The sequence below is a fragment of the Cyanistes caeruleus genome, chromosome 5 (assembly GCF_971803275.1).
Source record: "Cyanistes caeruleus chromosome 5, bCyaCae1.hap1.1, whole genome shotgun sequence".
Taxonomy (NCBI): domain Eukaryota; kingdom Metazoa; phylum Chordata; class Aves; order Passeriformes; family Paridae; genus Cyanistes; species Cyanistes caeruleus.
Window position 1 is genome coordinate 68,304,301 of NC_141705.1, and position 20,296 is coordinate 68,324,596.

The 20,296-nt window shown below is 42.0% G+C and overlaps 1 long non-coding RNA gene across 1 annotated transcript; it reads left to right on the forward strand.

Annotated features, from left to right (window-relative positions):
• The first annotated feature begins 10,881 nt into the window (after nucleotides 1-10,881).
• Nucleotides 10,882-18,341, forward strand: LOC147653214 (uncharacterized). Its single transcript, XR_015287138.1, has 10 exons — nucleotides 10,882-11,438; nucleotides 11,581-11,792; nucleotides 12,193-12,266; nucleotides 13,613-13,685; nucleotides 14,054-14,281; nucleotides 15,870-16,005; nucleotides 16,281-16,379; nucleotides 16,524-16,667; nucleotides 16,882-16,967; nucleotides 17,689-18,341. It is a non-coding gene; the product is annotated as an uncharacterized LOC147653214 (long non-coding RNA).
• Nucleotides 18,342-20,296: the final 1,955 nt, after the last annotated feature.

Below are 20,296 nucleotides of genomic sequence, written 5' to 3' on the forward strand. Positions count from 1 at the left end.
AGCGCTGCGGCCTGGCTTGCCTTGCACCCGTGCCACAATGATGACTCCAGCAGCCCCTGTCAGGCCATTGCAGTATCTGATGGCCCACGCTGGGCACAAGTTCTTCCCAATGGCCAGCGTAAACCTCCCTTGGCCCAGCTTCCAAGCCTTGTTGGCATCTGCTCTCTCTTGTCCTTGCCCACTTGGCTGGCGCTGCCGTGTTGCTCGCTGGCCTGTCTGTGGGAGAAGAGGCTGTGCCAATGAGTGCTGCTCAACTTGGAGGCCATTCAAAGGAGGATTTGATTGTGCCTGCTGTGGGAAGAAGGAATATGCGTGCACATGGCCACTTCCCATAGGTTTTACCCCAGATTTTCATGAGCAGCTGTCCTAGTGAAAGTCAAGTCTGTTTTAGTGAGTATTTGAGGGCTTCCAGAGCACAGTGCCATCTCAGGGGAATTCTGCTGGTTGAGTTCTACTGAGGCTTTGAGATGAGTTGCAAATCCTGAAAATGTTCTCCTTGCCCAGGTAGTAATTTCACAGTTTAGACTGTGGGGATATTGACTGCTCAGTGTTGAGGACCTCATGTAACTTTCAGCCCCAGAAACTTTCAACCTCCAGTGATTGTCCTTGAGACAAAACCATTTGAAATCTTTTTTTCTGTGGACACGAATTGCTTCGGTGTTACTTCACATCATCCATTAAAAATTTGATGCCTGGAACAAGTCCCGAGTGCTGTGTGATTTCCTTGGTCGTGTTCCTTGGAATGGCTTCCCCCTCATTTTGTGAAGCTGGCCCCAGAAAGGTCATAGATGGGTGAGAAGTTCTGAAAGGCCAAGTGGTGCAGATCTTTGCCTCCTGTTTCGAGGTCTGTGGTGAGCTGTGAGTCAAAGAGCTGATTTGAAGTGATGGTGAAAACACAATTGAACCTTTTTGCAGCAGGGTGGATGGATAGAAGCAAAGCACAGCACGGCTGGCAGCAGCAAATGAATTAAAATGCATCCCTGGAATATGTTTCTTGGATTGTTCTTCTAGTATTGTGGTAGTAATTCTGATGTCTGAGTAGTGAACAAGCAACAAGTAGTGAACACGTGATTTGTAGTCAATTTTCTATTTCTTATGTAGTGGAGAGTATGGATGCTAGCTTTGGAGCAGGCTGCAGAGAGCTGCAGAAACTGCAGGCCCCATGGCCTATCAGTCCTGCCCGAGAAGCTAGCCTGGGAATTCATAGGAGGATTTCAAAACAATCCTCACAGACAGAAAACAACTGCCAGGTGCTGTTTGTCTGTCCTCTTGTTTTCCTTGCAGGAGAAAGTCAGGGGGGTGGTGAGCCCCACTGACCAATGATGGTGATGTAGCACTTTACTAAGCAATAAGAGTTTCCTTTCTGTACTTTCCACGTATCTGTCTATTAGACAAGCCTAGAGTAATAAAGTAGAGAAGATTCTCCTGTTGTGACTCCCTTGAGAGTCCGTGTCGTTCTTTCCCACCGTTCCCAATCAGAACGACAGAGGAGATTTTTAAGAATTGTGTTTTTCTCTCCTGGTTGAGGAATGTGTTCTTCACGGGCTGAATCTTCATATCACTTTGTTTTTGTAGAAGAGCAGTTTCAGCAGCAGATGATTCTCCTTGCCCTCCTTTTCATTTTTCTTGTCTGTATTATTGCCTGGCAGGTTAACCTTTTCAAATTGCGTGCTGCAAAACGTTGCTACTAAGGATAGTTGGTGTCCAAACAGGTTCTTTTCTCGCTTGGATTTCAACTATTGCAGGATGAAAGGTTTCTAATGAAGCTACAGAATTGCATATCACTGGGACCTTGACTTCTTCCCTGCTTGGATCTAGATAAAGAGATTCTTGCCAATTGAACTGCTGACATATTATGTAGAGATCAGGAGTGGCCACCACAAGTGGTACTGAATTCTTGGAAATGTGGTGATTTTTGTTAGAAATGATTTTAGCTTCGACAGTGCAAGCTTATCATATCCATCTGCATTTGTGTTCTATTAATCATGGGCTTTTGTATTAAGCATGGGCTTCAGTTTGCTGTCTTTTTGTCACTTCTTCAAATACCAGTTTTCTACACCTGCTGGCTTGTTCCTTCTGACTTCAAATGGTATCTCTTGGGCACATAACTTCATCTTATTGTGAACAGCGCAAAGAACATGTTTTGGTCTGTCTTGATTTGATGGAGTTATTGCTGTGGAAGGACTGGGAGGTTTTGTGGTTTAAGGTGAAAGAAGTTCAGCAGCCTTGGCAAGTAAGTGTGCCAGTTTACAAGGTGAATCTACAGAAACCCCCGTGCTTCAGCTGCAATGTACAATCTCTGAGGCTGCTGCTGTCGGGGTGCCTTTGTTCTGTTGGTTTGGGAACCCATATTCTACACAGCATCATTTGTCAGAACTCCATTTCACTTGTACAGTCCCTCTGTTTTCCCACTTCTGAATGATGGTTTTCTCTGTGCCTTTAACATGGGGAATTCTGGGTGATAAAAATAATACATATTCCATAATGTTTTACGTTTCCTCTTGGAGTTTTTTCTAGTTTTCAAATAATTACCTTTTGTTTCTAGCTGGGGGCAAAATGCATTTGCAGTTTCAGTGGTTTTTTTTCCCAATTTCTAATCTTACTTGGGCACTAGATAAGGGAGAAAAATGCCCTAGTTTCATGGAAAAGATTCTGTGTTATTCCATGCCTTGAAATGAATTAAAATACGGTTCTATTGCTCTCTGTTTCATTTCTTCACTTCATTTGGTAGAGTTTAGAAATCTCTTGCCATGAACTAGGTAGTGCAGAGTGCCTGCCTTGCTGTGTTGAACTCCTGGGTGAGCATGCCAGGCTTAGTTTAGAGATTTGCTTTTAAACATCCCTTATTCCTTGTAAAATCTATCATTTGGTTTGTTTGTAGTTGTGTTAGAAGATAAAGAGGAGGGGGTGCACCCTGGAAAATTTGTCATCTGAACTGAATTTGTACCCTTTAGGCCATCAGTGACTGCTCCTTAGCTTTCTCAAGGCATGAAGGACACTGGGAGTTCCTCCCAGACTCTTCTTTTGGGACAGCAGTCCTTTCTCTTTGGCTCCATGAGATGCTCTGCACAGGAGTGCTTGAGCTCTGAAGGGCAGGGGCATTCCATGAGGGTGAATAATAAAGAACTCCTGTAGCCTGAACTGTTTCCAACTTAACCCAGCAGAAGGAATTGTTTCCCAATTCTGAGTCTAATGGTGCTGCTGACAAATTGTGCAGTTTCAGAGCAGCAGTGCAAGATGTGCAAGGGGCTTGTGTGGAGGGAGAGCAGCAGCTTGTAACACTGGACCTTTGTCCCGTGGGCAGCTGTGCGGTTTTAAGCGGGAATGTTCCGGAGGGGTGTGGAATTGAAGAAATGTTTGGAAGATTTGTAGGTTTGTTGCTGTAGGTGTGAAGGGTGGGGACAAGTCTTGTCCAGTGACGGAGCAATGATTAGGTAAGGTACTGGGAGAGCATCTGAGGATGGTGTTGCTGTTGCATGTGATTTTTCTGGAGGCCATCTGATGCACACAAGATTTGTTATGACTACCAGGATTGCAACTAAACAGAATGCAGTCATTTTTCTTGTAATTTAGTGCAGCATCTTTTGATCCGTGATGAGCTGAAGGCTCAGTGCACAAGGCTGAAAGGAAATGGCACGCTCTCAAGAGATTTTGGTCTTTGCGGCTTCATGAAGGTGGATAGGACATAATTCCTTCGCTCATTGGAGCTGCAGAGTTTAGTTTGATCTCCTCTGTTTCTAAGCAGTGCTAAAAGGTGTTCCTTCCCTCAATTTTGATGGCAGCAGAGAGTCAGCTAATGAATGTGGATCTAGGTAAGGTTTGTGGAACAAAATCAAACACAATTGTCTGAAAAGCTGTTAGACATGCCTACAGTCAGTGTCAACAGAGAAGGAAGAGGTTAAAATTCCATCTTAATTTTAGAGCTCTTCCTCTCTTCTGCCTGCTTTTCCCATAGTGCATATGGAACCAGCATAGTTCATTTGATCCCTACCCCTGAGTGCAGCAGCTCACCTGCTTTCTGCTGCCCGCCTTTGCTTTCTTGTCAGATGGAAACACTGAAATAGAAAAGGTGATGTGACTTAATTGACTTCATTCAAATGCCTTGGCAATTGAATTTCTGTCTCTTGGCTGGATACTCAGCATCTCTAAGTGCAGAATCCTCCCTGGCACTGTATATCCTCGCCTTGTCCCTGCCACCAGCACTCAAATATTTTCCTTTCATTGTAAAGTGAGTGAGATTTTACTTGGCTGGAATTCTGCAGTGCTGGGAATGAAGGCTTTTTCCTTCCTCATTTTTTTATAATGAATTTCTTTTTTATTCTATTCACACCTTCTGAGTGAGCCTTTCATAAGGGCTTCTGTATTTCACAGCGGCTACACCTATTTGGGCCTGAAGACTTTGATACAATTGTAATCACTTGGAAATGGAACCTGTTTGATTTGTATGGAAGGCAGCCATTCTCCCTGTTCCAAACTTCCTAAAACTGTTTATCCACGTTGAAAAAAAAAATACCTCTTGGAGATAGTGAAGACAGTGCATGATGGTGATTCCAGGGATGGATAAGAAGGACCATCACCTTCCTCACACCAGCAAACTTGAGACTAATAGTCAGGTCTGCAGTTCTAATTTTAATCCACAGTAATCTACAGACAATCCTTTATTATCTAAAAAAGCTGATACCGTTCAAGTTGGAAGCAAGCTGAAGTTGGAAGAGTTAGGTTTCTTCAAAGCTCTTGTTTCCAGCAGGATTGGAGAGCCTTTACCTTTTGTAACAGGAAGGTTTTAAATTTGTAATGCTGACCTTGCAACTGGAACTTGGTGGCTCCATTGTTGCACTTGCAGCAGCCAGATGACCTCAAAGGAGAAGTGCATTGTTCTAACTTGTGTGGAAGCAGTGGCTTCAAATACCATCAGGAAGTGCTGGACTGGCAGGACATTGGATGGATGCTCTTAGGCCACAGAGCTGGAAATATCAGTTGTAGCCACATGGTAAGTCCATTTATGTAATTCCAAATCTGTTCCTCACACGATCTGTGCTCCTCTATTCCGTATCAGCTTGGTGAGGAGGTAGATGAGACTGTTGGGGGAAAGAAACACTTAAATTTAAAGCAGAGTAACTGTTCCATTATAAATGCTGAAGATAAACCTGTGAGGCTACCAAAGAAATCTTTCTTTGGCTTCCAGTTAATAACTTCAAATGGATAACAAATCTATGCTGTATAATCTGCTTTGAATGGATTTCCTTTGGAACGTGTGCTTCTTCCTGAATGACAGAACTGCAATATTTTCACACTTGCAGTTTCACCCTCAAATGGCCACAGGAAATGCAGCAGCTTCTGTTTTCTGTTGCTTCTGATTGTTAATGCTTCAAGGTGTTGCTCTGTATTTGTCCCCAGCTGTCATGACCTTAGAAAGAGAATGTTCTAAAGATAGGAGTAAAAAAGCCAGAGAGCTCCTCCTTGCAGCAGACACGGGCAGCATTGGATCCTAATAGTTTTTGCAAGGCATCCTGATGGGGAGAGGCAGATGTCAAGAATGGCAACTTCAGCAGGTGTGTGGCTGCTTCGTAGCTTGGGCTGGATTCAGGAAGGGCAGTGTTCCAGAGAGCAAAGTCAAGAGTTTGAATCAAGTAAGTGTGAGGTGCCCAGAAAGGCAGGGCCCACACTGCTCATGTGTGTCGGGGGAAGGTGAGAATCAGGCCCATCTGCTCCTAGAAATGCAGGTTCCATCTTTAGCAGCCAAAGGCTATGCAAATAAATGGCTTCTATGTATTGGAGAGCATAGAGCATGAAGTTAGTGTTTCATGCAGGTGTTTGAAGGCAATGTGGGATTCCAGAGCTTAGTGTTTGAATTGCAACTTGAATTTCCTTCTTTGCTGTTATTTAGACTGCTCTGAAGTAGTCATGAGAAGCAAAAATGAAAGGCAATGTTGTTTGATGGGGACTGTGGTAGGGCTTTCTTGCCAGATTTGAAATGGCTTGAATTGATTAAAATCTCCAGGTGAGGGGAAGATTGTATCCATTCCTCTCTCTTATTAAAGCAAATTTTCCAAGAGGGATGTAAAATTGCAGTTGAGGGTTGGGGTGGTTTTTTCTTTTTTCCCTTCTTTCATGTGCAACCTAACAACTCCAATTTCACAGGCCTATTTAACATTTGATCCCTAAAAGTCAGTCCTTTGCTTTGTATTTTGGGCACTTGTTCATCTTGGGGAATTTGTCATCTTCTCAGGGCATTGAAGGTCAACCAAATGCTGCAGGTTTCATTCTTCCTTTCATATGGTCTATGTCCTGGGGTTTGACTCTTAAGCAGAGCTATTTTTTTATTTTGCAGCCTAGCAGTTGTACGGTGGGGCTGTGTGCAGGTGAATTCACTTGAGAACGATGGGTAAATCAGCTCCTGGGAAGATGTGCACTGCTTGGCCCCGATGCTTCAGCATGCTTGAGGTCAGCTTGGCTGTCTCTGACTGTCTAATAATAATGCAGAATGATAGAATTAAGTATTCATTGTAATTGGTGATCAATAAGATTTGTTTTCAGCTAAATCTGCGTGCTAGTTTCTAAAGCACTCCAGTCTGTTTCATCAATGACCTTTGTGGTTTTAGCTTAAGCTAAAAATCTAGTTTCTGCTGTTGTTATTTTCTGCCCTGTCGCTGTGAGAGGAAGGGATGATGGCTGGAGGTTTGGCAGTCAGCGAGGGCCTGGCCACCACTGCAGTTCTGTACACTCAGCCTTGGAGATGTGATCAGGAATGTGCTGTTAGTTGCCAGTTTTGTATTGCAAAGACTGAGCATGCTGCCATCACTGTGTTTGATGAGTGAGTTTTCATTGGTTTGGTCCAACTCCAAAGCAGCCTTAATTTGAAGGTGGAATTCTTTGTGGATGAGGCTGTGAAGAATATGGTGTTTATACTCCCATCCTACGGGCAGTACGGTAGAACAACTCCTAACTGATTTGGTAATAAAGACCTAGTTTTTCTTCACTAAACCTGCCCTAGCCAAATTCATCAGCTGGTGATAGCTATCTCTGGAGTGGGAGTTCTTTATTGAGTTGATTGACAATTTGATATACTTTGTCAAGCTGTGTTGTTTAGTTTCTGTTGATCCAGAGACACCTGAGGCTCCTTTTGCTTCCTAAGGGATTAAAGTAGCAAGCACTTAGAATGAGATATTGGGAAGATGGGTGCAGGAGACTTTGTAATTTACTATGGAAAAACATAATAATGATGATGAATATTTCAGGTGGAAATGATAGTATTTCACTATATACTATGTGAAATGCTTTTATGTGATTTTTTTTCATTTCTCTTTTATTTTTTAATCCTGGATAAATTAAATGAGGCTTTTGGGGAAAGCATGAGCTGGAATTTCTATTGAGGTTGATAACCTCTGATTCTGCTCTCGTTTGTCTGTCTGCTGGAACTTGTAGCAAACTAGCTATGTCCAAGTTTAATTGTGTAATAATTATTTTTCAGATTGAGCCTTTCTCACTTGGTGCTGATGTATTTGGGGGAGGGAGGGGAATGGAGAGTAAAGAGCTCCTTTCATGAATACAATTTTAATTTCATCTTGCTGATTTGAGCCTTTCCAAGATTCAAGTGAGCATTGGATCAGGTTGGAACTGAGGGGATGACTCATGACTCTGGCATAAAAACTACATTGCATTCCACATATTAGGAGTTTTCTGTTGCCCACAAGAAAGTTCAGGAAAAAAAGACAAAAAGAGAAATGGGTTTCAAATTTCCTGTGCTATTTTCAGTTGACTCCTCTTTCTGGAGATGCCTTAGCAAGTGTAGGACATCTGAAAAACTTGAAACTGCAACTTTCTTGTTGAGGCTCTGATGAACATTGCTTCTGTCATCAAGTTCTTGTGTTCATACTTTGAACTTAGCTGAGTAATGTTGGTATCAGCAGACTCTACTAAAGCCATGCCTTCCTAATTAATAATGCATTCTTAATAAAAAAAAAAAAAATCTATTTCTTCATGTATTTAATTACCTAGTGAGTGTAAGACTGAATGAAGTTAATACCGTGCAGATTTCAAGCAAAACGCTGCTTTTTAATGTGCTTCAGTATAGGCTATGCACAAGTCAATAGACATGATTTTTAAGCTTCAGTTACCTTTCATTACCCTGTGCATATTCAAATTCAGATTGATGAATGCTGAACCAAAAGCAGACATCATAGAGTTAATTGAAGTTCTTTAAATTCAGAGGCAAACTATTTTCATAGCTTTGTTTTGAGGGTGGGTTGCTTTTGATGTCTGGGGTTTTTTTGGCTAAGGCAATGGCAAACATTTATTTATCCTGCTCCCTCCCCATTTTCCACCATCGTTGTTGCCAGTGATGCCTGCAGTGCTCAGTGGTCAATGACCCTCAGCCAGGGTGAGCTGCAGGAGCCTTACAGACGGGCCTGTTCTTTCTCCCAGTGCTAGAACAAGTGCAACAGCACAGTGCCATTTTGCTAAAAGCTAATATTTTTCCCAGCAGCTTCTTCTCCAGGCAGAATGAAATGCTTTCTTCAAGAGCAACCACATCTTTTCTCTGCCTGAAAGGTTGTGTTTGTTTGGGGTTTTTTCTCTTGCCTTAGGTGAGAGATAAAAAAAAAATGAAGAGGAAAGCCCAAGGAAATGCCAAAAGTACCACCTGGTAGTAATTTTGTGTGAGTGTCTCCATTTACACTTCAAACTTGCTCTTGGAGAACTTGGAGCTGCATTTAAAATGTATTTTGGTAGGTGGTCTGCTGCTGACTATCTGCATTTCTTCTTCCATTTCTTTTCTGTGCTTGTTTGGTATTGCTGCTGAATGTCCCCAAAGAGTAAAGTGGTGTGGAAGAGTTGAGGAAGCAGCTTTTGAAATTCTAAAGCTGATGTGTAGGTTTTGTTCCTCTTGGATTTTTAAAAGCAGGTATGTCATCCAAGTTAACTTTCTTCAGCAAGTAACAAGATTGTCGTCCTTCCACTGATGCTCTGTATTTTAACAGAGGTATTTGATGGTGCTGGAAAGGAGCAAGATGCAGAATGAGTTTGAGAGAAGTGATTTAAAGTGGGAGCACAGATGGTTGATTCCTAAAAATCAAAAAACGGATGTTTTGTTTTGTAGGAAAATGAAATCTAATCCTATTTGAGGGTCAACAGGATAAATACAAAGAACTAAATACAGATGTAGATACATATATACATATATGCGTATATATATATATATGTATAACCCCGCCCCCCGAAATCTATGAAGCAGGACTGATTGGTGCCATAGCCCAGGCAGCCTGTGGATCTAATTGCCTGCCTGTATTCAGCCCTTGCCTGGATGCCAGGGGAGACGTCTCTGGATTTGTCTCCAGACAGCTTTCCAGGGATGATCCTGCTCCTTTCCTGGTGCCCCAGAGTGCTGCAAGCCCCCCGTCCTGGGGCCATGGTGATGCCTGCCGGGGCCTTTAGGGTCCCCCCTAAAGGGCAGACAGGGTTTGACTGCAAGCTTCCTTGGAAGGTGGAGGCAGGTGAATATTGGCCACCTTCTTCTTTCCCGCTGCCCTCCGTGCTCTTGCAAAGCCTGCTGGGGCACTGGGGCTCTCCATTGCAGGCAGTCTGGAGCTGCCATGCAAAGCCATCTCTCAAGGAGTCCCCAGGTCTCAGGTGCAACCTCAAGAAAATGACACAGCAACGTGTAGAAAACGTGAACTTTATTCACTTGACTACTTCTAAAATCTACAATCCAACGTTACTAGAAGACTATGGGGTAAGAATCTTAAGGCTAAGAAACTTCAATGCTTCAACTGTTTAGAACTGAACACTAAGGGAAAGGTCAACTTCTTGGGGGAAACGTGGTGGGGAATCGAACAACAACAGGGGTGTGGCTAACTTGTAAGGTGGGGAACGTCGCAGTGCCTGGGCTGGGCACTGGTCACCCGTTCCCCGTAAGGTTCTGTAGCTGGAGCGCGACGCTGGAGGTCAGAGCTGTGGGGAGGTGCGGAGTCTCCTGTCACTGCCCTCTTTTGCCGCCATCTTGGTGGTTGGTTGAGGGCTGTCGCGAAGGAGCAGCCGCATCAGGTCGCGGTTGTCCATCAGCAGCTGCATCAGCTCCGTGGGACAGCCCTGTCTTCGATGGCGGCGGGGCCCCGCACGGCCCGAAGGGCTCTGGAGATTCCGCTGCAAGGCAAAGCACAGGGATCCCCATGGAAGAGGCAGAGGGGCAGAGCGGGGCCGGCACCTGTGGGGCTGCCTTTGGCCTGGGAGACAGAGACTCGGGCCCAGTTGGGCTGGGCTGGCCCGGGGAAGAGGCTGCAGCAGGCAGAGCTCTGCCGCCTCTGCTTGGTGCTGTCCATGGAGCTCAGCCCCTGGGCCGCATTCCCCAGCCAGGAGCTCAGGCCCCTTCTGCCGCAGGGCATTGGCCAAAGGGTGCCCAAGAGGCCCTCAAGGTCTGCCCCATCCCGCCTGCCTGACCCCCCACCCCCCTCCTCACCTCTCGCCAGCGTCTCTGAATTCTTTTTCCGAGCGACCATCCCATGGCCATTCCTATGATGAGCAGGTCGATGAGCAGGAATGTCCTGGCCGCCCACCGGATGCGCTCAGGGTCCGACTCGTCCAGATGACAATCCTCCAGAAGCAGAGGAGAGGCATCCGTGCTGCGCTCAGGTTTGCTCACAGGGTCGAGGGGATGAGCCAAGAGCAGCAGCACGTAAAGCTGCAGCAGCGCGGAGGAGCCGTGAGCAGCCATAGTGCTCTGCCAGCAGCACCGAGGCTCTGGGCGTCTCTCTGCGAGCAGCTGTGCCTGGGCACTGGGGCGCAGCAACAGCTGGGGACAGTTGCCAGCCAGCGTGCCGTCCCCAGAGGCTGTGATGTCACAGAAGCACAGAACGCCCTGGCTGCAGAGAGCCCTGAGAGAATGTTGAGTCCAAGCTGGGAGCCATGGCGGCAAGCATGGCCAGCAGAGCGGGGCCCGAGCGCTGCGGCCTGGCTTGCCTTGCACCCGTGCCACAATGATGACTCCAGCAGCCCCTGTCAGGCCATTGCAGTATCTGATGGCCCACGCTGGGCACAAGTTCTTCCCAATGGCCAGCGTAAACCTCCCTTGGCCCAGCTTCCAAGCCTTGTTGGCATCTGCTCTCTCTTGTCCTTGCCCACTTGGCTGGCGCTGCCGTGTTGCTCGCTGGCCTGTCTGTGGGAGAAGAGGCTGTGCCAATGAGTGCTGCTCAACTTGGAGGCCATTCAAAGGAGGGTTTGATTGTGCCTGCTGTGGGAAGAAGGAATATGCGTGCACATGGCCACTTCCCATAGGTTTTACCCCAGATTTTCATGAGCAGCTGTCCTAGTGAAAGTCAAGTCTGTTTTAGTGAGTATTTGAGGGCTTCCAGAGCACAGTGCCATCTCAGGGGAATTCTGCTGGTTGAGTTCTACTGAGGCTTTTGAGATGAGTTGCAAATCCTGAAAATGTTCTCCTTGCCCAGGTAGTAATTTCACAGTTTAGACTCTGGGGATATTGATTGCTCAGTGTTGAGGACCTCATGTAACTTTCAGCCCCAGAAACTTTCAACCTCCAGTGATTGTCCTTGAGACAAAACCATTTGAAATCTTTTTTTCTGTGGACAGGAATTGCTTCGGTGTTACTTCACATCATCCATTAAAAATTTGATGCCTGGAACAAATCCCGAGTGCTGTGTGATTTCCTTGGTCGTGTTCCTTGGAATGGCTTCCCCCTCATTTTGTGAAGCTGGCCCCAGAAAGGTCATAGATGGGTGAGAAGTTCTGAAAGGCCAAGTGGTGCAGATCTTTGCCTCCTGTTTCGAGGTCTGCGGTGAGCTGTGAGTCCAAGAGCTGATCTGACGTGATGGTGAAAACACAGTTGTCGTGGTTTTAAAGCAGTAACTGAAAAAATACTAGAAAACTTACTTATTTCTTGCTGTGAGATATGGATTAGAGCAAGAGCAAAACAGGCTTAAAACTTAAAAGGAATAAAGAAAGTTTATTCACAAAACTACAAGAATAAGAACACCAGAATAAACTTTCAGAAAACCCTTTTATCCTGCACTACCCAGCATTCCCTTGTTCACATGACAAGATAGAAACAAAAGACTTTGGAACTTTGGTGTTTAAAACAGTCCCAATTCTTGCTAGAGTCTCTTTATCAGTGTTTGTATAGAAACAGAAATCTTCTTCTGCTAATCTATGGAGTTTCTCACAAGAAAAATATTTCTGTTATAGTTTTCTATTTGTTTGATGCCAGCTGCCCGGAAATCTGCCATGAGTTCACTCCTCCCATTTCACATCACTCTGAGGTGTGTATGGGCCATGAGTCCTCTTCATCTGTCTCTGTGAGCTTCGCAGGAAAACAGTTTTCTCATTGCCCTCAAGGCCTCAAATCTTCACTCCACTCTGTTCCAGCGCCTCACTGTATCACAATTACTCTACTTTTTACTCAAAATCCACACTTTGAACACTCCATGCTTCCCAATATACTCTGTCATGAATTAAAGGAGTTTTTTTCAGAACATGGTTGTCCATCTCCATAGCTTTAAGAGAAAAATATTTCAGCTTATAAAGCATCTCCTTATTCTCTCTTCCCTATCTAAAACTTAAGCCTTGTTTTTGTCCTATATTTTTCTAATACTAAAAAAAAAAAAATCTGTGTTTTTCTAAAAGTGAAAAAAAAAAATAAAAAAAATAAAGTAAAGAGTAGAAACAGAATAATATTTCTGAGAGGCAGGACATTTTTTAGTTTGTGTTGTCCGATGGAACAACAGTCACTTGAAGAAATTCCATATAGTAGAACATGCCACATTTGTCAATTTTAACCTGAAATTTATTAACAGGAATGTCTGTACTACGAACATGTGTTAAGTATAGGAATATATTGCATGTTTTCCTACTTGTAAGAAGTAAATTTCTGTCTTTACAAGCTAACACCATTAATTTCAGCTCTTAGTTATTCCCATTGCATATTCTTTTAAACAGACTTAATCAGACAAATTTTGTGTTATTTAGCAAGTAATGCTTGGTTATTACTACAAGTTCTTGAAGTCATAACACTTAAAATTGCAGTACATATATATTATTCTTACTATGATGATGTGAGTTGGCTGCTAGTCATTTAACTATATATAAGGTCTTACTATTTCTTAGTGCAATTACTTAAAATAAGTGTCTTGGAAATTGTTTTTATTTTTAGATTTAAAACTGTTCTTACTAAAGTTGATTTGTTAAAGATTGGACAATGTATATTTAATAATTAATGTTCCCCAGTGATATTTATTGTCAGTCAGGATTCACTTTACAGTCAATAAATAACCTAAAAAATCTGAATTTTGTAGCCAGTTTTGTCTAATTCTTAGAGCAATGCTTTGGGAAATTGGAGATATATATATATGAATATAAATATGTATATCTGCTATATACCTTTTTTATGATGGTTTTGTCCTACTACTGCAAATGTTTCTTTTTGTTTGTTTTTTCCTAACATACATAAAATTTTCTTAACCATATTTAAAGCTACCAGCTTGTTATTCTGACAAAACCCTGTGAGAATAAATTATTTTTATTAATACTCTACATGTCAAAACCTTGCAGTCAGTCAAATAACAGAAGGAGTGTTCATTGTCTCTCTCCCCCACTGATGCTGTTCTAGGAGTTGGAGTTAGAAGATTCAGACATCAAGTGAAACAGTGAAAGATGATAAGAAAACACTTGATTCTCACAAGGTATTTCCTACTAAAAGAGATTGTTTTGCAGTTTTGTTTGCTCTTGACACTATTTTGAGTAAATGTGAATTCCTAAGACATGCTCAAGGCAATTAAATATTTATGCTCCCCAAACTCAATTTTTAAGCAACATTTTCTGTTTACAAGAATCAGGTTTGCTTTGGTTTTATCTCTTTTCTTTCAGGTTACAAGACAGATTTTTTTATTATTATTTTCATTGGGGGAAAAAGATATGTATTTATAGTGTTTGTGAAGACTTTGCTCAGCTGAAAAAAGTAATAGGTAACATGAGTATAACATTGTGTTCTTCCATATTTCTATTTTTAAGTCCTATTACATGTGATATTTTCCATTTTGCCTTCTATTAGGCCTGAAATTGGAAACTATTTAAAACCTAACAAACCCCGGAGTTTATCCCTGTTCTTTGAATAGCAACAGAAGTATGGCTGTCATGGTTTGACACATCAATGAAGAACAGCCTCTGCTCTGCAGCAGGTACTCAAGTGGAACTTTTGCAAGTGGGCTCTCATCAGGAGTGAAACACTGGCTGCTGACTCTGCTGCTTTTGGTCACAGACTGCTGCCTTTATGAACCAGGTTTGTCCTTCTGCCTCTTTTGTGTTTTATATAGACTTGATTACAAATGAGGCACTTGTCCTCTTACCTGGGAGTTGCAGCAGGTCAGCAGCAGCAGGAGTTACTGGCTGCTTCCCATCAGCTGACTCCTTTTAGCCAACCCTTCCCATTTCCTGCGCCAATCCGATTTTTCCAAGCAATTAGGAAGAAAACTAAACCATAACTTTTACAAAATCACTTTAGGGAAGATGTTGCTTAATTGTTTGCTTCATTCAAATGAACACTTCTAACATTCACTTCTCTGAGTAAGAATGCCTTTTATGAGAAGCTGCTAAAAATAGGAATTTGAGAGCAGGGATGTTAAAAGTAGGGCCAGAGAGGAGCAAATTTGTCGCAGGGCAAGTTCTGTTTGCACTGAGGGAGTACTATCAATTTTGTCTCTGTCCTGTCTTTCACTGGTCCTGAAACAACAGTGCCTGCTTGAACAAACCTGCTCCTCAGGAGTGATTGGATCTGGTGCTCTGGGTGTTAGCAGCTGCAGTGCTGAACCACAGGCAGACATGAGATCTGACTGGATCACCCTTGCTAACATTTTCATGTAGAACCCATAACTCACTTGATCAGCAACACTTGCTTGAATGCTGCCTTTTGCCTTGGCTCTTCCCACTAAATAGTTCTTGAGCTGGGAAGTGGTCCTGATCTAAGAATCTGCAGTAATCTTTAATTCTGCCTTTATAACTCAGGAAACCACAGTAACCTTCATTTTAGAATGTGAACATTTTTTGGACAAACACTGAATTGTAGCTTCATTGACATGAGCTAAAGTAAGCTCTTTCAGTGGTCCTAGAGTGGTAGCTGTAAAAGGCAATCAGAGTGAAGATCCTGAATAATTTTCTTTTCCAGCCAGGTTTTAATGTATTTCCCCTGCAAATCAATTCATGTATCATAGAGCTCAATTACCTGCCCATAAAATGAGAGTTGTTGCTCAGAACTGTGGAATTAGGGTAACAAGAACTGTAATGATACACTAGATAAACACTGTTGCAATACTCTCTCAGCCCTGTTAGGGTATTTTAAATTTGCAGCAGATCTCAGTAAGGATGAGAAAATGCTGAGCTACATAAAAATGATGGAGACTGGAGGAGAAATTAGCCTTGCAGTGTTCTACAGTCCCAACATTTCCAACCACCACACCTGGTAGTGAAAATGCTGGTTTGTATTTGAAAAAAAGGAACTGCAATCAATCAAATGCACTGCCAAGTATAAATTAATTTCTGTAAGTCAAGTCCCTTAGGAACAATTCCTTAATAAAAGATCTGTTTCAAATCTCCTAAGTCTTCTAAAACCAACCCCAACAAAACACAGAAAACATAGTGTCTTTATTTGACCTGTCCTAGACTTCATTTATTTATTTACAGTCTGAAGGATGAGTCAAGTACCTGCAGTGGTGCCTTTAGCAATGCAAAACAAAATATTTTGAATATTCTTATTTAGCGTTCCAGTTTTAATGAGCTTGGAGCATAGTGAAGGAGATCAGATGTTTGCAGGTTCTGGATGAGGGTAGAAATAATTAAAAAGCATCTTAAAAGTAACATCATATTTTTGTCAGCCATCTCTTCAGGGACTACTTTAAATCCCAGAATGTTCAAGAGCCATCATCACTGTACAAACAGAAGCTCCAACTGAACGAAACCAGAAGAAGTGGATATGGCAAATTCTCTGGTCCAAGTGGTGATATTAATCTGGTGAGGCTCTGGATTCCCATTTCAGACATACTATCACAGCTTAAATATAGGAAAAAATTGGGATTTTACTTTGCTGTGGTCTCTTTTTGTTTTGCAAAATATGTGATAGTTAATATATGAGTAAAATCTTGTATAAAAACAGGTTTGTTTTTTGGTTTTTTTTCTAACAAATAGCCAAATGCATATTACCTGCCTTGCTGGAAAATAATTGAGGTCTTCCTCTAAGAAATTTTTTCTCAGAGTGCCTTTCTTTGTGATTTGTGTTCTTATCTTAGGAAGATACAGGAGTTGCTCATTTTAATGCTGTCCAGCGGACTATTCCATGCTTTCTCAGCTGTTTGGATCTGCAGTTCAGGATTGGACCAAGAAAAATGGTGATGGGATGAAATTATTTTTATTCTTAAATGAGGACAATTCCATTTTTAAACATACACATGTGCTTCCAATGCTTTCAGTAGTCAAGGATGAAATTTTGAACAGACATGAATTCCTCAGTCTTTGTTTCTTTTTCCCTGAAGGATGGAATTTGGACTTTGCCCACCAGTGCAGTCCTTGCTATGGGCAGATGTTTCTTCTGTTCTTCTTACCAGCAGTAGGAGTGGTTGGACACTGAACCTCAAAGAAGAGGGAGCTAACATCCCTTACCTGGATAAGTCCCACAGGTAAGCACCTTGGAGAAGTTCTTCAACCAAAACCAGTTCCTGTAAGGCTTTCCAGCCCTTGACAGGAAATAAGCTGATTCCTGCAGGCTGCAACATGAAGACTTCCAGACTGAAGTGAGCATCCTGCTATAAGGAAGGATTTGGGAGTAGTGAGTCATCATTTGTATGGGAAATTAATCTGTGATTTTTATTTATTGTTTTTTTTCATTTGAAGTAACATCACATCATCATAGAGAGACATTGTCTGTCATTTCTGGTGTGGATACCTGAATAACTCAGCTAGACAGGTAGCATGATAAGGTAATACAATGCAGATATTGAAAGGAATTTTTTGGATGATTTTTTTGTTAGTTCAAGCTGCAGTCCCTGATTTATTCAGGCTTTGAAGTACCATGCAAGCCTTTCCCACAGAAGAAATTCTGTTTTATGTAAATAATGCACTGTGCAGTAAACTAGAAGAAAGCAGGGAGCATAGAGCATGAAGTTAGTGTTTCATGCAGGTGTTTGAAGGCAATGTGGGATTCCAGAGCTTAGTGTTTGAATTGCAACTTGAATTTCCTTCTTTGCTGTTATTTAGACTGCTCTGAAGTAGTCATGAGAAGCAAAAATGAAAGGCAATGTTGTTTGATGGGGACTGTGGTAGGGCTTTCTCGCCAGATTTGAAATGGCTTGAATTGATTAAAATCTCCAGGTGAGGGGAAGATTGTATCCATTCCTCTCTCTTATTAAAGCAAATTTTCCAAGAGGGATGTAAAATTGCAGTTGAGGGTTGGGGTGGTTTTTTCTTTTTTCCCTTCTTTCATGTGCAACCTAACAACTCCAATTTCACAGGCCTATTTAACATTTGATCCCTAAAAGTCAGTCCTTTGCTTTGTATTTTGGGCACTTGTTCATCTTGGGGAATTTGTCATCTTCTCAGGGCATTGAAGGTCAACCAAATGCTGCAGGTTTCATTCTTCCTTTCATATGGTCTATGTCCTGGGGTTTGACTCTTAAGCAGAGCTATTTTTTTATTTTGCAGCCTAGCAGTTGTACGGTGGGGCTGTGTGCAGGTGAATTCACTTGAGAACGATGGGTAAATCAGCTCCTGGGAAGATGTGCACTGCTTGGCCCCGATGCTTCAGCATGCTTGAGGTCAGCTTGGCTGTCTCTGACTGTCTAATAATAATGCAGAATGATAGAATTAAGTATTCATTGTAATTGGTGATCAATAAGATTTGTTTTCAGCTAAATCTGCGTGCTAGTCTCTAAAGCACTCCAGTCTGTTTCATCAATGACCTTTGTGGTTTTAGCTTAAGCTAAAAATCTAGTTTCTGCTGTTGTTATTTTCTGCCCTGTCGCTGTGAGAGGAAGGGATGATGGCTGGAGGTTTGGCAGTCAGCGAGGGCCTGGCCACCACTGCAGTTCTGTACACTCAGCCTTGGAGATGTGATCAGGAATGTGCTGTTAGTTGCCAGTTTTGTATTGCAAAGACTGAGCATGCTGCCATCACTGTGTTTGATGAGTGAGTTTTCATTGGTTTGGTCCAACTCCAAAGCAGCCTTAATTTGAAGGTGGAATTCTTTGTGGATGAGGCTGTGAAGAATATGGTGTTTATACTCCCATCCTACGGGCAGTACGGTAGAACAACTCCTAACTGATTTGGTAATAAAGACCTAGTTTTTCTTCACTAAACCTGCCCTAGCCAAATTCATCAGCTGGTGATAGCTATCTCTGGAGTGGGAGTTCTTTATTGAGTTGATTGACAATTTGATATACTTTGTCAAGTATATCAAACTTATGTCAATATATGTCAAACTTCTGAAAACTCGACCAAATTCCAGAAACGCCCCATAAAATCAGCACAGTTTCCCACAAAATTCAAGAAAAAACACCACAAAATTCCCTAAATCTTCAAAAACACAACCAAATTCTAGAAAAATATCCCACCAAATCTCCACAAATTCCCACAAAATACATGAGAAATCCCTCAAGATCCCTAAATCGCCTCAATATCCCACAAAATCCCACAAAAATCCCACAAAACCTCCACAAGTTTCCACAAAATCTAAGAAAAATTCCTCAAAATTCTTCAAGTCTCCTCAGAATCCCACACAATTCCAGAAAAAACACACAAAATTCCAGAGAAGTCCCACAAAACTCCCTAAATCATTTCAAAACCCTACCAATTCACAGGAATGTCCCACAAAATCTCCACCAATTCCCAGAACATCCCACAAAAATCTCACAAAAATCCCTAAATCTTCTGAAAACTCGACCAAATTCCAGAAACGCCCCATAAAATCAGCACAGTTTCCCACAAAATTCAAGAAAAAACACCACAAAATTCCCTAAATCTTCTCAAAACACAACCAAATTCTAGAAAAATATCCCACCAAATCTCCACAAATTCCCACAAAATACATGAGAAATCCCTCAAGATCCCTAAATCGCCTCAATATCCCACAAAATCCCACAAAAATCACCCAAAACCTCCACAAGTTTCCACAAAATCTAAGAAAAATTCCTCAAAATTCTTCAAGTCTCCTCAGAATCCCACACAATTCCAGAAAAAACACACAAAATTCCAGAGAAGTCCCACAAAACTCCCTAAATCATTTCAAAACCCTACCAATTCACAGGAATGTCCCACAAAATCTCCACCAATTCCCAGAACATCCCACAAAAATCTCACAAAAATCCCTAAATCTTCTGAAAACTCGACCAAATTCCAGAAACGCCCCATAAAATCAGCACAGTTTCCCACAAAATTCAAGAAAAAACACCACAAAATTTCCTAAATCTTCTCAAAACACAACCAAATTCTAGAAAAATATCCCACCAAATCTCCACAAATTCCCACAAAATACATGAAAAATCCCTCAAGATCCCTAAATCGCCTCAATATCCCACAAAATCACACAAAAATCCCACAAAACCTCCACAAGTTTCCACAAAATCTAAGAAAAATTCCTCAAAATTCTTCAAGTCTCCTCAGAATCCCACACAATTCCAGAAAAAACACACAAAATTCCAGAGAAGTCCCACAAAACTCCCTAAATCATTTCAAAACCCTACCAATTCACAGGAATGTCCCACAAAATCTCCACCAATTCCCAGAACATCCCACAAAAATCTCACAAAAATCCCTAAATCTTCTGAAAACTCGACCAAATTCCAGAAACGCCCCATAAAATCAGCACAGTTTCCCACAAAATTCAAGAAAAAACACCACAAAATTCCCTAAATCTTTTCAAAATACCACAAAATTCTTGAAAAGCCCCACCAAATTCCAGAAACATCCCACAAAATGTCCTCAATACCCAACAAAATCCAAGAAAAATCACACCAAATTCCCTAAATCTTCTCAAAACACGGCCAAAATCCACAAAAATCCCATCAAATCTCCACAAATTCCCACAGAATACATGAAAAATCCCTGATAATTTCTCAGTTCTCTACAGAATCTCACCAAATTCCAGAAAAGTCCCTCAAAGTTCCACAAACATCCCACAAAATCTCCTCAATATCCAACAAAATTCAAGAAAAATCACACAAAATTCCCTAAATCTTCTCAAAACACGACCAAATTCTAGAAAAATATCCCACCAAATCTCCACAAAATCCCACAAAATACACAAAAAATCCCT